At 42.8% G+C, this 12,955-nt stretch overlaps 1 protein-coding gene across 30 annotated transcripts in view; it reads right to left on the bottom strand.

Annotated features, from left to right (window-relative positions):
- The window catches only part of PPFIBP1 (PPFIB scaffold protein 1), a 1,004,279-nt gene extending 994,943 nt beyond the window's left edge, over positions 1-9,336 (bottom strand). For 16 of the 30 annotated variants that reach the window (XM_086920117.1, XM_086920113.1, XM_086920102.1 and 13 more), the window contains exon 1: positions 9,149-9,273. The gene's annotated coding sequence lies outside the window, so the exon portion shown is untranslated. Of the gene's footprint in view, positions 1-9,148 lie in introns of all 30 variants that reach the window. The other 14 variants (XM_086920156.1, XM_086920126.1, XM_086920121.1 and 11 more) reach the window with 5 other exon arrangements.
- Between the last annotated feature and the right edge of the window lie 3,619 nt (positions 9,337-12,955).

A 12,955-nucleotide genomic window follows, 5' to 3' on the forward strand; every position in this document is an offset into this window, starting at 1 on the left:
GCAGGTCCTGTGATGTAGTCGATTTTTATTATGTGATATCATATTTAGCTGCGGTCTAGGTTATATTACATTGATGCTTTCTGTTGGCTTCTGTCCAAGACATGTTGCCTGTTATGTTACGTTATGGCTGGTTATGTTAGTTTGCTGCACTCTGTATTAAGCTAGGTCACTGACTATTTGGCTTGTTTGTACATCTTTTTAGCACACCTTGCTTTGTTTCTGTGACTTAAAAATAATCAGGATTCGTACGGCATTTTATTTGCGGGCCTCGATTTCGTTTGGGCTCTGCGTCGGTCAGCAGTCAAGTATTCATGAATGAGCGCTTGTAGCGCTCTTCTCTTGAGGTGTCCGTGTCAGAGACCATGTCCTTCCTTTATGTTTATGCCATATTTGCAAACGCTTCTTACATTTCAAGGAATGCATGCTGTTAGTGTCTATTGAAAGTATGAGAATGAAACCGATGAGCATTGACCCAAAACACCCAAGTACCAGCCAGCTGCCAGTGCGTTTCCTTCATACAAAATAGTTTGACTTGGACGGTAGAGAAGGAGGATGGCGTGTTTGCTCCCAAATAGGAGGAGTGGGAACGGCGCTGAAGACGGGGTTGAAAAGGTGGCCGCAATGTACGTAATGAATAAGAAAAAAAAAAGAGGCAAGCAACTAAACATTAAATATAATTAGCGGCGTTTCACGAGGTTTATGGGTCGTTTTTTTAACAATATTTACACATCGAACAGTTCTAAAAAGCGCAGGTCGTCACATCGTTTGATTTCTGGATCAGATAGTTCAACGATTAATTTAAAATCATAATAGACTTAATTTTCGGAATTCTAATTTGCCTTTTTATTTTATTGTAAAAGAGCAATGGATGTTAAGGTACAACAAATACCCAGCATTGGCAAGGAGCATCCAGGAGGGGGCTCTCTAGCTTCATGGAAATAAGTTGTCACACGTTTTACATTGTGTGCAGCAGGTGGTACAGAAAACAGTGCGCTAGAGGAACAAGACGTGCTTGTGATAAAAACTGCCGTGGGGCAGGACTTCCGTTTCCTGATGGAAGCTCGCGCCCACGGAGTGGCTGGCTAGGATAGGAGCAGTGGTGATGCGGGGCTCCCATGCCCGAGGGAGAGCCCCGCGGTGGCGGCTGAAGTATGGAGTTGCGCCGATGCGGTAAGTGGGGCTTAGTTGTAGTGGGGGTGGCGGCTGGGGGGTGGGGGGTGGGGGCGTGCACGTGTATGGGTGTAGCTGTGTGTGTGTGTATGTATATGTGTGACTGTGTGTCTGTTAGCTGTGCGTGTGTATATGTGGGTCTGGGGGGGTGCGTGCGTGGCTGTGTGCGTGTGAGCCAGTAGGGGGGGGGTGTGTGTGTGTGTGTGCCTGCCTGCGTGTGTGTGTGCTTGCACACTTAAGGGAATCTGAGGCAGGGGATATGCACGGCGCCGGCCTGGACTTGCGCGTCCACAGACACCAATCGCCGTGCGTGCCCGACCCCTGTCTCAGATTCCCAGGAGACGGGCAACATTAGTTGTCGAGCTGGATGCAATGCTTCTCATTGCTTTCTCCAGCTCGACCTAAAAACTTCTTCCAGGGTTGGGAAAAAAGTGGTTGGAGGGAAAGTGATCTTGTAAAAGCTCAACAGATTTTCGCATGAGCAAATCTACACATGCAAATTTGCTCGTGCTAAAATGCAGTTCACAAATATTTTTAAAAGGAGTACAATTTCCTGGTCTACCCCGTAGAAATGACTGAATTCATGAAAACCGTAAATCTGCACTGATGCAAAGAGTAAGTAAGTTTATTTATGTTTTGGAACTCGTAAGAGGTCCACATAAAATTTTCATACACAATAACACTCCAATAGTATACAAAAATAGAAACTTATACACATGATTAATACAAATCTAGGAAACATTTAAAAAAGTTAAAGATTCTAGAACAGAATATTTCATTAGGGGGCGAAAGAATGGCATCAGAAAAGGCACCAGCAGATAAAATTCTGAGTTCTAAACAAATTGGTCTCACCCATTTACGACAGGATTTTTTCAAAGCCGGACATATAAATAAGACATGGGTGAGATCTTGGATCGAAACATTGCACAAGGTACATTTGTTAGAGGAACCATTCCACTTAGCTAAAAGGTTATTCAGTGGTAACATATCTTGCCTTAATAAGAACCAAAAACGGCGAATGCCGTGTGGGAGATTCCAGGTAGTGTAGAGTTGCATAGTTTTAAGACTAAGGGAATTAATAACGGGCGAATCACCTTTCTTTGTCCTTATCTGATCTCTATCCAACGAAAAACTTAGCTTCCACGTTGCAAATTTTAAGGAAGCTTTTAACTGATAAAGGGAAAGAGAAAAAAGGGTAGATTCCTCCAATTGCAATAACATGACCGCCTTTCTGAAGTTTTTTACAATTGGTGAAAACTCCTTTAAAGGACCTAATAATTCCTTTTGGATAAGATGTCTTAATGAGAATGGATCACATTTAGCTAGATGAAAGATCCATCTCACTATTCCAGCTAGGCCCTGAACCCAACTACTTCTCATGCCATACTCAAGCCTAAGAGAGGCTACAGAGCAGGCGGTATTAACAGAGGTTAGTTGACGCAGGAGTCTACCTTCAACAGTGTGAAGAAAACCCCAACTACTCACTTCGATAAGTTCAGTGCCATAAAGCAGGGAAGCAGGAATTTTTGCGCGAAAAGCTTCAAGCAAATAGGGAAAATGCTGTTTTCCTGTGGCTTTATAGAGTGCATTTAGGCCCTTACCCTGCATCAGAGCCTTACGCCTGTTATTCTCAATGTGAGCCTTATTGCTCATATTACCACATATTATTTTCCCTAAAAACATATAGGATTTCACAATTTCTAACTTTTGGCCGCCTATTGACCACGTGAAATTCCCATGAGAATATCTTTTCTTACCAGTCAAACACATAACCTTGCTTTTGGAAATGTTAATCTGTAAAAAATGCAACTCTGCAAACACCTGTAATGCATGCAGACGATTTTGTAAACCTTTCGGTGTCAGATCTAATAACAAAATATCGTCAGCGTACATTAAACATGCAATGGCTTTATCTCCCAAAACAGGGGCAATACCACTACTCAGAGACAAAGCTTGAGGGAGATCATACACATAGAGGGAAAATAATAAAGGGGCCAATAGGCATCCTTGTTTAAGACCATTGGCAGAAGGGATGGGGTGCGACACACCTCTTTCCCCTCCCATCATTATACAGCACCATGTATCTGTATGGAGATCCTGTATTAAATCCAACAGTATAGGTGGCATGCCTAAGGTTGATAGTTTCCTCCACAGCAGAGGGCGGTCAACTTTATCGAATGCTGTGGAGAAGTCTATGAAGGCTGCGTATACTTTTCCCCCCTGGACCGTGATATATTTATCCATAATCACCTGTAGAGCTGTTAGATTATCCAGGGTACCGTGACCTTTACGGAAGCCTGTTTGCTCAAGAGGTAATATGCCGCATTGATCCACCCATTCATTCAATAATCTTAACAGGCATTTAGCAAAGACTTTGCCAACGGCGTCCAGGAGAGCAATCTGGCGATAATTTTGGGGAGAAAGTCGATCGCCCTTCTTAAAAAGGGGGATCAAAATACTCCCTTTCCACGAAGGAAGGACTGACCTGCTTAAAAAGCAGTATGCAAATACGGGATAGAGAATTTTACTCCATTTTAAACTGCTCTGCTTTAGAACAGAAATAGGCAGCTCGTCTGGACCCATAGCTCCAGATGCGCGCATTTCCATTATTGCCTGTTCTATAGACTTTTCAGATGGAGATTCCTCTACGGTCAAAAGAGCCGCCTTGAAACTTCCAACGGGAACAGAAACGCCATTACTTGCATAAAGATTTTTTTATGATCAACCCAGGCACATTCCTCAATGGAGATGGGAGAGGGCATCATCCTTGCGCCACAACCCCTACCTATTATGCACCAAAATGTTCTCGCTTGGCCATGAAAGGTTGCCTCCCTCAATTGTATCCAAAGTTGGTCCTCTCTATCTTTACGCAATCTGAATTTCAACCTTTTCCTTCTTCTTTTCAACAGGGCTATATATCGAGATCTTTCTGGGAGAATATTCAAATATTGATCCCTTACCAATTTGTTTATTTCTTTGTTTAACAAACAAAGGGAACTAGAAGGAGGGATTGGGGGCCTGTCTCTTTTGGGATATCTAGCTAAAGAGGTCACTTTCATCACTGATGCAAAGACAAACCATTGGCGATTTATTAACCATTTAAGAAGTGGGTCTCTAAATAGGTCTTGAGTTAACCAAGACTTTTTATTTTTATTAAAATTCTCTCTCTCTCGACCTATAGGCTAGTTTCACTGTGAGCGACAGCATTCTGCTATTTCACAAGAAACACATCGGCACACAAAGCAGTTTTGTTCAGTGCCTGAGACTACTTTGGCAATGTGTGCTTTTTGAGACTAAAAAATATTACAGTTTTTTGCTTTGGTTTGTTATGGGGAGGGCCTGGCAGCTCACACGACATTACAGTTTTATAAAAACCATGTCAAAACAAGACATGCATTGACAATAACAAAAGGCTGACCTCCATTGTCAGACCTATTTGCTTTGCCAATGATTGCTTATTTTCATGTTTCCATAATCTTGTTGAAACTGGTTGCACCGATTTTCCCTATTGAATATTTGAGGAATAGTAGCATGCATCAACACATTTAAGTAGATAATGCTTCAAAGAAATGGTACCTAGAATTTCACAGTAGTTTAGAAAAAACGTTTTTTTCCAAAGTTGGATTTGTTGCGAAAAAATTTTTTTTAAAAGCAAAGGCTCCTCAATCTTGTTTTCTAACTTCTGCAAATATTTGTATGTAATCAGAGAGCATTCTGGGAGCATTATAAGTAGCCTCTAAACTTTGCAAACGTGTGTTCAAATTATTATACTGGAACCACTGTCGGCCGTGCAGTCCCATCTTACCGCATTTCCTCAGAAAACTCACCCTAATAATAAAGGCTTTGCACTAATGAACCATAAATAAAAGTTTAAAGTTCAAACAGCATTAACATATGGCACAAACGTTACCTTAACTGCAGACAATGCCCTCGCTGATCCATAATGTGGTACTATAAACTGCCTGCCAAGCGGTTTGTGCTGCAGATGGTTGGGCCTACTGGTCACAAGGACAAAATAGACATGAAAACTTTTTGTCCTTGACCCCAAACTTGTTGTCCTTGACCCCAAACAAAATGTCCTGGGAGTCAAGCTATAGGAATTCCACACCCCTGATCTGTACTCTGGGTTTCTACATATGCCAGCTAGGCCTGTCACAGTGAAAACAGCTTTTTACATGAAGGAACATGATAATATTATTTTTCGCTATAGCCCTCTGCACCCTACTTTATGGGCTAAAATGCGTACGGGGTTGGAGGGTCTTATTTAAAAAGAATGTTTTCTCTGTTCAAAAAGGATTTTACAGATTGTACTGCAGGGTTTACACTACAGCAGAAGGGCTACACAGGGTATGCCTGAAGTTGTGTTTGCCCTGTCACTGTAGTGGATGGCACAATAGGCGCTGCAGTCATCTAGTGGCATTTAACTTCCAGACACTGGGTGCACTTTCTAAACTATATATTAGGGGGAGCACATGCACTTTACTTCAGGTTAGCAGGGGTAATGTGCCCAGAATTTTAAAGCCAGTAAAAACATAGGGTCTGGCATGAGGCAAAAAATTTGGGGTGACCACGCAAAAAGGTACATTTCATACACCTGGTCTCTCAGGGATCCAGCACTGAAGCAAGACTCAGAATTACCTGTGCGTCAAGAAATTCATTCTCGATCTAGGTTTTGTTTCTGGGGGAAGTCTCATTTCCAAGTTTCCCTGTTCTGGGTTCTGTGGCCACCTTGCAGGTTGCTTGGTGAGAGCTAGTGGTGGGTGAACCAACAAATTAACATGGAAAGCCAAACTAGAGCTGAGCCATGGGTCACTCTGTCTCCAAGACCCCGTGCACGAGGCTTGAAAATATTTGGTGTGTAAATCATGCTACAAATATCAAGTTAGAATATGATATGGTGTCTTCAAAGTTCAAGAAACTGTATTTCTTTAACACAAGGAAGTGTTTCACTTAAATATAACGAATTATCTGATAAGTATCTATTAAAAGTGAGTAGTTTTAAACATCAGTAGAGAAACATTACTGCCTCCAACCTCATGACAATGCTAGTTGTGAACTAAGAGGCAAGACAGTTGTGAAGTGTGCCTTGAATATGGCCTAGATCAGGGCTTTAAGTGGGATGAAAAAACTGAGGGGGGTGTCCTACAGAGGGGAATGGCCACTGTAATTAAGGGCGTGGCTTAAAACACATAAGCGAAAAATCTGTGCTTAGCATAGTGTGCCGCCCGACTTGTATTTTGCTGCTTCTGTCATTGCTTCCAGATGCATAATACAACATGCAACATTGCACCTACAGCAAGCCAAAACTATTGGCTTGGTCAATGGTTGTTAATTGCATAAACAACTATGACTTCGTTGAATATAATATGACAATCCTTCAGTTCTGAAATGGTGAGATTGTGAAGAACTTTAACCAGTCTCTTCGAAGTTACCCCAAAGGCAGTGAAGGGTGGTACTGCAGCAGAGTTCAGATTTTTTTTCACCAGGAGGTGATGGCAAAAATGAAGAGCCCGATATGGACCGGTCTCAACACCTGCTTGTTAGAACTGCCGGTGAACCGCACCGGCGGGACCCAGCCCACTTTAAGCCCGGACCTAGATTCTGATTATAGAATGAGCAACATTACATGCTATTAAATATGAGAGATTTTTGTATAGCATATTTAGCTCATCCGTATTTTGGGTGCTTGAAGGCGCTCTCATATATAATAATGAACAAAAAGGAGGTTCATTGAATTAAAGTCTTTGCCTAAGACCATACGATTTGGTCAACAGGGAAGCCGGGGTTGATACCAGATTTTACGATTTCACACTGTGCAAATCAGCTACTGTATAGGTATCGCTTTCGAGCATCAAATATTAATGCTATGTCCTTAATTCTTGAATGATGAGATTAAAACTTTGGTGACAGGAAGAATACAAATTGTATTTTTGGTCATTATACATAAATCGAACCTTGCCTAAGGCCATAAGAGCGCAGCACTCTCTCCCCCCCCCCCCGAACCCCTCAGCACAGGGAGACATACGGTGATTCACATGATGCTGAACACAGGCCGGAATTTGAACTTGGTTCTCCGTGTTCCATACTTCACAGCTGTAGTGAAAGTTCGGCTAGTTTTGGGCTTGAGGTTCCAAGCGGATCCCGAACTGAGCCGGAGCCAAGCATCTGGTTCGAGACGGAATCAAGCTTCCTGTGGCGTGGCTTGCCCTCCTTTAGTGACAGCCAAATATGAGAACTTGGCTGGAGTACCAAAGCAAATATCTTTTTAACACCATATTTTTACATTTACATAAATTCAAAACAAATAGAGAGCAAGTGCAGTTAACAGCTGCAAAATAATTTTCTAATGAGTCCGGACTGCAAGGTGGGCTCTATTACCTCTTAGTCATTCGTCCTAATCACACTCCTACAACATGAACACCACACCCTGCACCATACAGATTCACCTACTCAAGGAAAAGTTTTACACAATAAAACGAAACCACCAATCAGTGTTACTTTCAGAAGAACCACAGCAAATAAAGCGGCTTCACCTCATCACTGTTCCCTGTTTCCAAGTTTTTCCAATTCCTGCTAGTGACAATCTGAAAGGGAGAGAAGGGTGGGGAAATGGGCCTCTGACAAGGACGACCAGGACTCTGAGCAAAGTAGATTAGCAGCAAGTGTGTCAATCCTAAACACAAAAGGCTTGCATTTTAAAAATGCGACTACGAGTATTCATAGTAGCATCCCAACTCACAGTCAATGGTGTCAAGTGAAGAAGCAGCACCCAAGGTCATTGTCAGACAATGATTAGAAAGCAGGTGACGGTGTGCCGCTGTCCTTATGCTACAAACCATGAGAATAAAGTAAATAAATCCAGGACGACCACGGTGAACGTTTCAAAAGTTCTCCAGACAGGGGAGCATTGGGTACAATCGGTGAAGAACCAGGTATACAAACAAAAGAAGTATACCACTTGTCAAGGTAAGAATGTTTATAGAGGCGCCATTATATACTGGCAGAAGGTTTATTAGCCGGGTGGTTATACAAGACGAACGATCAGTCACTTAAAAATATTGGATTTTCAGATTAAGAGCACTTTGAATGATTAATGCGCACGGCAGGTTACACATGCTGGCTTATTTCTCCCCTTTCGGTTCATAAATGTACAAAGCGTTCTCTCATACGCTCGCAGCCTATGACCGGTCTTCATTGAGCTTAAAGAATAAAAGCAAAAAATTGTACGCAACATTTCAATTCAACAGAACTAGTTCGTCTGTGCTTTTCTTCGCCGTCGACAAACCACAACCTACGCAATCAGATTCAGTTTCTGGGTTCAGGTCTCAACTCTCATTTGTCCCACGCAGACTACTTCCCATGTCTGCTGTAGTTTTCATTACCAGCCACGGTACAGCGGACAGTGGTCATGGGCTATTAGAAATGGAAGACCCTGCACGACTTTCGCTGCCCTCCTACGATACATACATCAGACTCATTATGCATTATATTCGGAATACCTAGCTCAGAGCGTGTATCTCCGCTATAAATAAATATCTGGACAACCGCTCCAGATCCGAAGTTTCGTTACAACGGAACGGATGTTATCACCCAAATCTTTGGCACTGATTTAATCTATTTACAAACATAAAAGGGTTTGAAGGCATGTAGGATTAGAACCTGTGATCTGAAAATTCGTCACAAGCTGCATTAACAATCTCAGACATCTTACTGTCCACATTTGTTCCCAAACAAAATGCCTAACAAAAGTATCGTGCTAGCCCAAAGTGAATAGAAACAGTACAACTGCGAGTCTCGCCTTTCTATAATTCATTATTCAATCTAAATCATACAAGGATGTGGCATTGACGTTAGAAAGCAATTCCTAGCAGCGAGCACAGAGTATCGAACTTCAATACAAGTTAGCAAGTTTCGAATCAGACTTTACAGGAGTAAGTCAACAGTTCTATGGAAGCGCGTAAAGCTCTCCTGGACTTACCGTTTTCAGCTGAGAATCACGGGCGGGTAAACCGGCACCTGGTGAGGGGGGGCGGTAAAGGGAAGGGGGCGCTGGGGCGAACAGACACAAAAAGGGGAAAAAAACAGGCAGGGGATGGAAAGAGACGGACACGGGGGCTCGCGACAGACGAGGGAAGTGACGGAGGAGGGCTGGAAAGGAGAAATATGACGGACAAGAGACTCGTCCAATGAGAGCGAAAGGGAGGAGAGAAACTAAAACAGCTGGAGAGCGGGAATGGGGATAGGCTGAGGGGAGGGAGGAGCGACGACGGGGAAGGGACAGAAAGAAGTAAAGAGACTGGAGGAGAAAGAGAAAGGGGACAGGCTTGGGAGGAGTGTCAGGGAGAATCTGAGAATGGAAGAAGCCAAACCTGCGGATGGCAGAGGAGGTAGAGGCGGACGCTAGCGTGGCAAGGGAAGGCAGGCGCAGCAGGGCTAACAGGAGAAGAAGAGGCAGAGGAGAAGGTTCTGGCAGCACACTGGTCTCCTCATGCGATGGGCGTTACAACAAGCTCCTCTTTAAAGATGTGGGAGCTATACGGGCATTTGCATACGTGTCTTAAGTGATTCGATGGGTCCGGCCAGAAGCCGAGCACGGAGGATTGCAAAACGTGCTTCTCGTCTGAAAGAGACAACATTATCTGACCCTGTGTGGGGGCTGCTGTGTAACTGCTACCCGCATGGTGTACAGCGGCATGTGTGCCCCGGGGTGACCAGCCGTCCATTATCACTTTGCAGGACACTGCCCTGGAGACCCGCTGTGTGGGAGACACGTTTCGAGCACGTACACAACCAAAGATGTTGGGTTGGGAGCAGAGGAGGCTGTCCGCTTCTAGCGGTGGGAAAACTTGAGGCAGCCAAAAGACTGGCTGAGCTCGAGCTCCGGGTCCCGAACGAGCAGAGCTTTCTTGTGGCTTTTGGCTGCCGTCCACGCTTTAACCTCATGCACAAAGAATTAAAATAAACACGAAGCAGTGACGTTTAATGTAAAAAAAAGTGTAGAGAAATAGAATTCCACCTTGTGGTTGATTTGTGCAATATGTAATCATAAAACCTAGTAAAAATCCCGTCTTCCCTGCTTGACCAAATTGTGTATTCCTAGTCTATTATTTAGTTTCAATGACTCTCCTTGTTATACATAATCACATATGAGCAGTGCTGAAATTAGAAAAAATATATTCCGGGAATCTATAAATTCCAGGTCAAGGTGTGGCGGAAGAAACGGGTGGAGTCACGGGGAAGGGGGTGGGGGGGAGTTAAAGCAGAGCCTGACCGCTAACTTATACATTTTTTAAAGAAAAAAATGTTCTGCAAAAATATTGACAAATGTTCAATTCACCCATGTTGCCCCTGGCAGGTTACAGTGCGGACTTTAATAAAAGATGTTCAAATAAGCCCACTATTGGATGGTGACATATCATATGGAGTCTTCAAACCCCTGTTGGCCAAGGCAGTAAAAACGTTATTGTTACAGGAAAATCTCCGGGCTTTACAATTTCGGACCCATGTATTATGCACTTTTGAATGGGGAAGACGATTTTAGCTTAAAGCCTTTATTTAGAGATCTCATCTGCATGTGCATAGCTATCAAGAGGTGGTTAATCAATGCTTCCAGGGCACAGATAGCAGGTTTACTGCCTGTTTCGTGAAATATAGGGACCAGATTGAAGCGAGACTTGACCACCAAAAATCTTTGGACTTGACTTGTACTCCATAATTTTAAAATGTATACTGGTCATGAGAGCTTGCGTGGTATAACTCGTTGGCGCACTTAACCATTTACACAAAACTTTACTACAAATTAGATACTTTAATTGCAAAGATGTGCAGCCCTTTTTTAACGATCACCATTATATATTATTCTATGTTTAGTGTTCAAGTTATTTTAATCGGAGCTTTTTAACACATTTCTTATTCTTTTGTAATGTTCCAGGATTAACTTTATCGCTATGCAATAGCTTTTATTAACGAAGCTTCTATCTATTTAAATAAATAACAAGAACACATTTGAAAGAAAATCTGTTCTAGCTTACTTAATTAGACACAAAGTGAACGCGTTTTAAAAATATTTTGCAGGGTTAAGATACCTGCTACAGATACCTGTGTTCCCAGCAATGTTGAGGGGGTTATAATAGCTTTAAGTCAACTCTGGTTAATGCTGTTCTGGGAAAGTGCTGTGTTTAGTACTATTATAGTATTGACTCCTAGAGTACCATAGAGGGTTAATGTGCCTGCTGCAAAGCACGTTGTGTAATGTGCAGGTCACGTATTTGTCTTTTTATTTAGATAAGTGGTCTACAGCTTTTCCCTCTCAGATAATTTTGTTACTTTTAGTTCATAATTTAGAATCCTTCTAATGTAGCATGCACAGTGATCTATTTAGCGGCATCAAAGAGCTGCATGCAAACTGTAAGCATGGATTTAGATCCTTATTGTTTTTTTTGCAATCTGTTATTGTAAGATTATGAAGAAGGGATCCTCTCTAGGAATTCATAGTCTTGTTAGTACAGACAACCCCTATCACTGTGTGGCACCTTATATCCTGACTTTGTGTTTCTACAGACTATACACCCTTAACATATAATGTCTATAAGTATGGATGATATATAATTCTTGCATCGTATTACCCTCACAGTTTTAAGTAACTGGTACATTGATGTAAACGCTTGTCTCATTTATTGGGTGCGTGATGTAAAGTGCTATGACGCCCTAAATCCGAAGGTGCCATTTAAATCATTATTAGCGTAATTACTCATACATACTGTCAGAGTATTGGGGAGCCCCAGGATAGTATAAGCCGGGACTTGCAGGAACTGCATTTCAAAATGAGTATCTGTGTCTGTCAGGACATCCTCCCAGTACCAAGTTAGATTCGAGCATGTCCTTAAGAGGTCTAAAAGTGTACCCGTTGCTCCACAGCCTCGCCAACACTTCTCCCTGCAAGTAGAGTTTCCCATATGTAACTTAGTGGGGGTTATGTAACAGGATGTCACTATTTTGGTGGTAGTTTCCCGTTGCTGTATTGCTCACGGTATGATGTGCCCTATACTATACTACACCCTCATGTGTGACAGGTCGTTTCGGTTCTTGTTCCCATTGCCTCTGTGTTGGGGTTTCCTTTCTGTGATGGGTTGTGTCAAGAGGGCGCACTGGTCGGTAATGATATGCTTGTCTGTCCTGTGTTAAAAGACATTTTTTCAAAAGGGGCCAGCAGGTTCTGTGCTCCTTGTCTAATGTTGGGGTGGGTTACTCAGTGTCGTACCTGTAGATAATGAAGGAATTCTGTTTCTAGGAATCTATAGCCCACTTTCAATAAGAAGTGCACAATGGACCTGCAGCCAGACTGCTCCCATACAGATAAGGCTGTGATATGGAGGCCTGGGTTTAAGTCTGGGTTACCCAGGGAAGAGAAGTCCTATTCAGAGCTGCTATTCACGTCAGCCAGGAGAGGCAGTAATATCTTCACTGGGCTAGGACCGCCATAACCTGGTGGAGTAATGTACAGTAGTTAATTGTTACCATGTCAATGGTCGTAGAAGCAACCTGTACCTCAAAGTAAGAGCTGGAAGAGTCAGTCCATGCGAGTGGGTAACAGGCAGAAAGCTGTGCCTGAAGATTGAGGGCCTGTGAATTTTGGAGAAAGGTTTGCACTTCAGCATAATTCCTAAAGAGCTACAATTCTTCTATGAAGGCTGGTAGTGAATGCACAGGGTCTTTGACTGCCACCAGAGCATCATCCACGTGTAAACTTATAGTATGCATGTCTCCCTCGAATTGCACTCCAGTA

Source organism: Lissotriton vulgaris, chromosome 1_1 (genome assembly GCF_964263255.1).
Source record: "Lissotriton vulgaris chromosome 1_1, aLisVul1.2, whole genome shotgun sequence".
NCBI lineage: Eukaryota > Metazoa > Chordata > Amphibia > Caudata > Salamandridae > Lissotriton > Lissotriton vulgaris.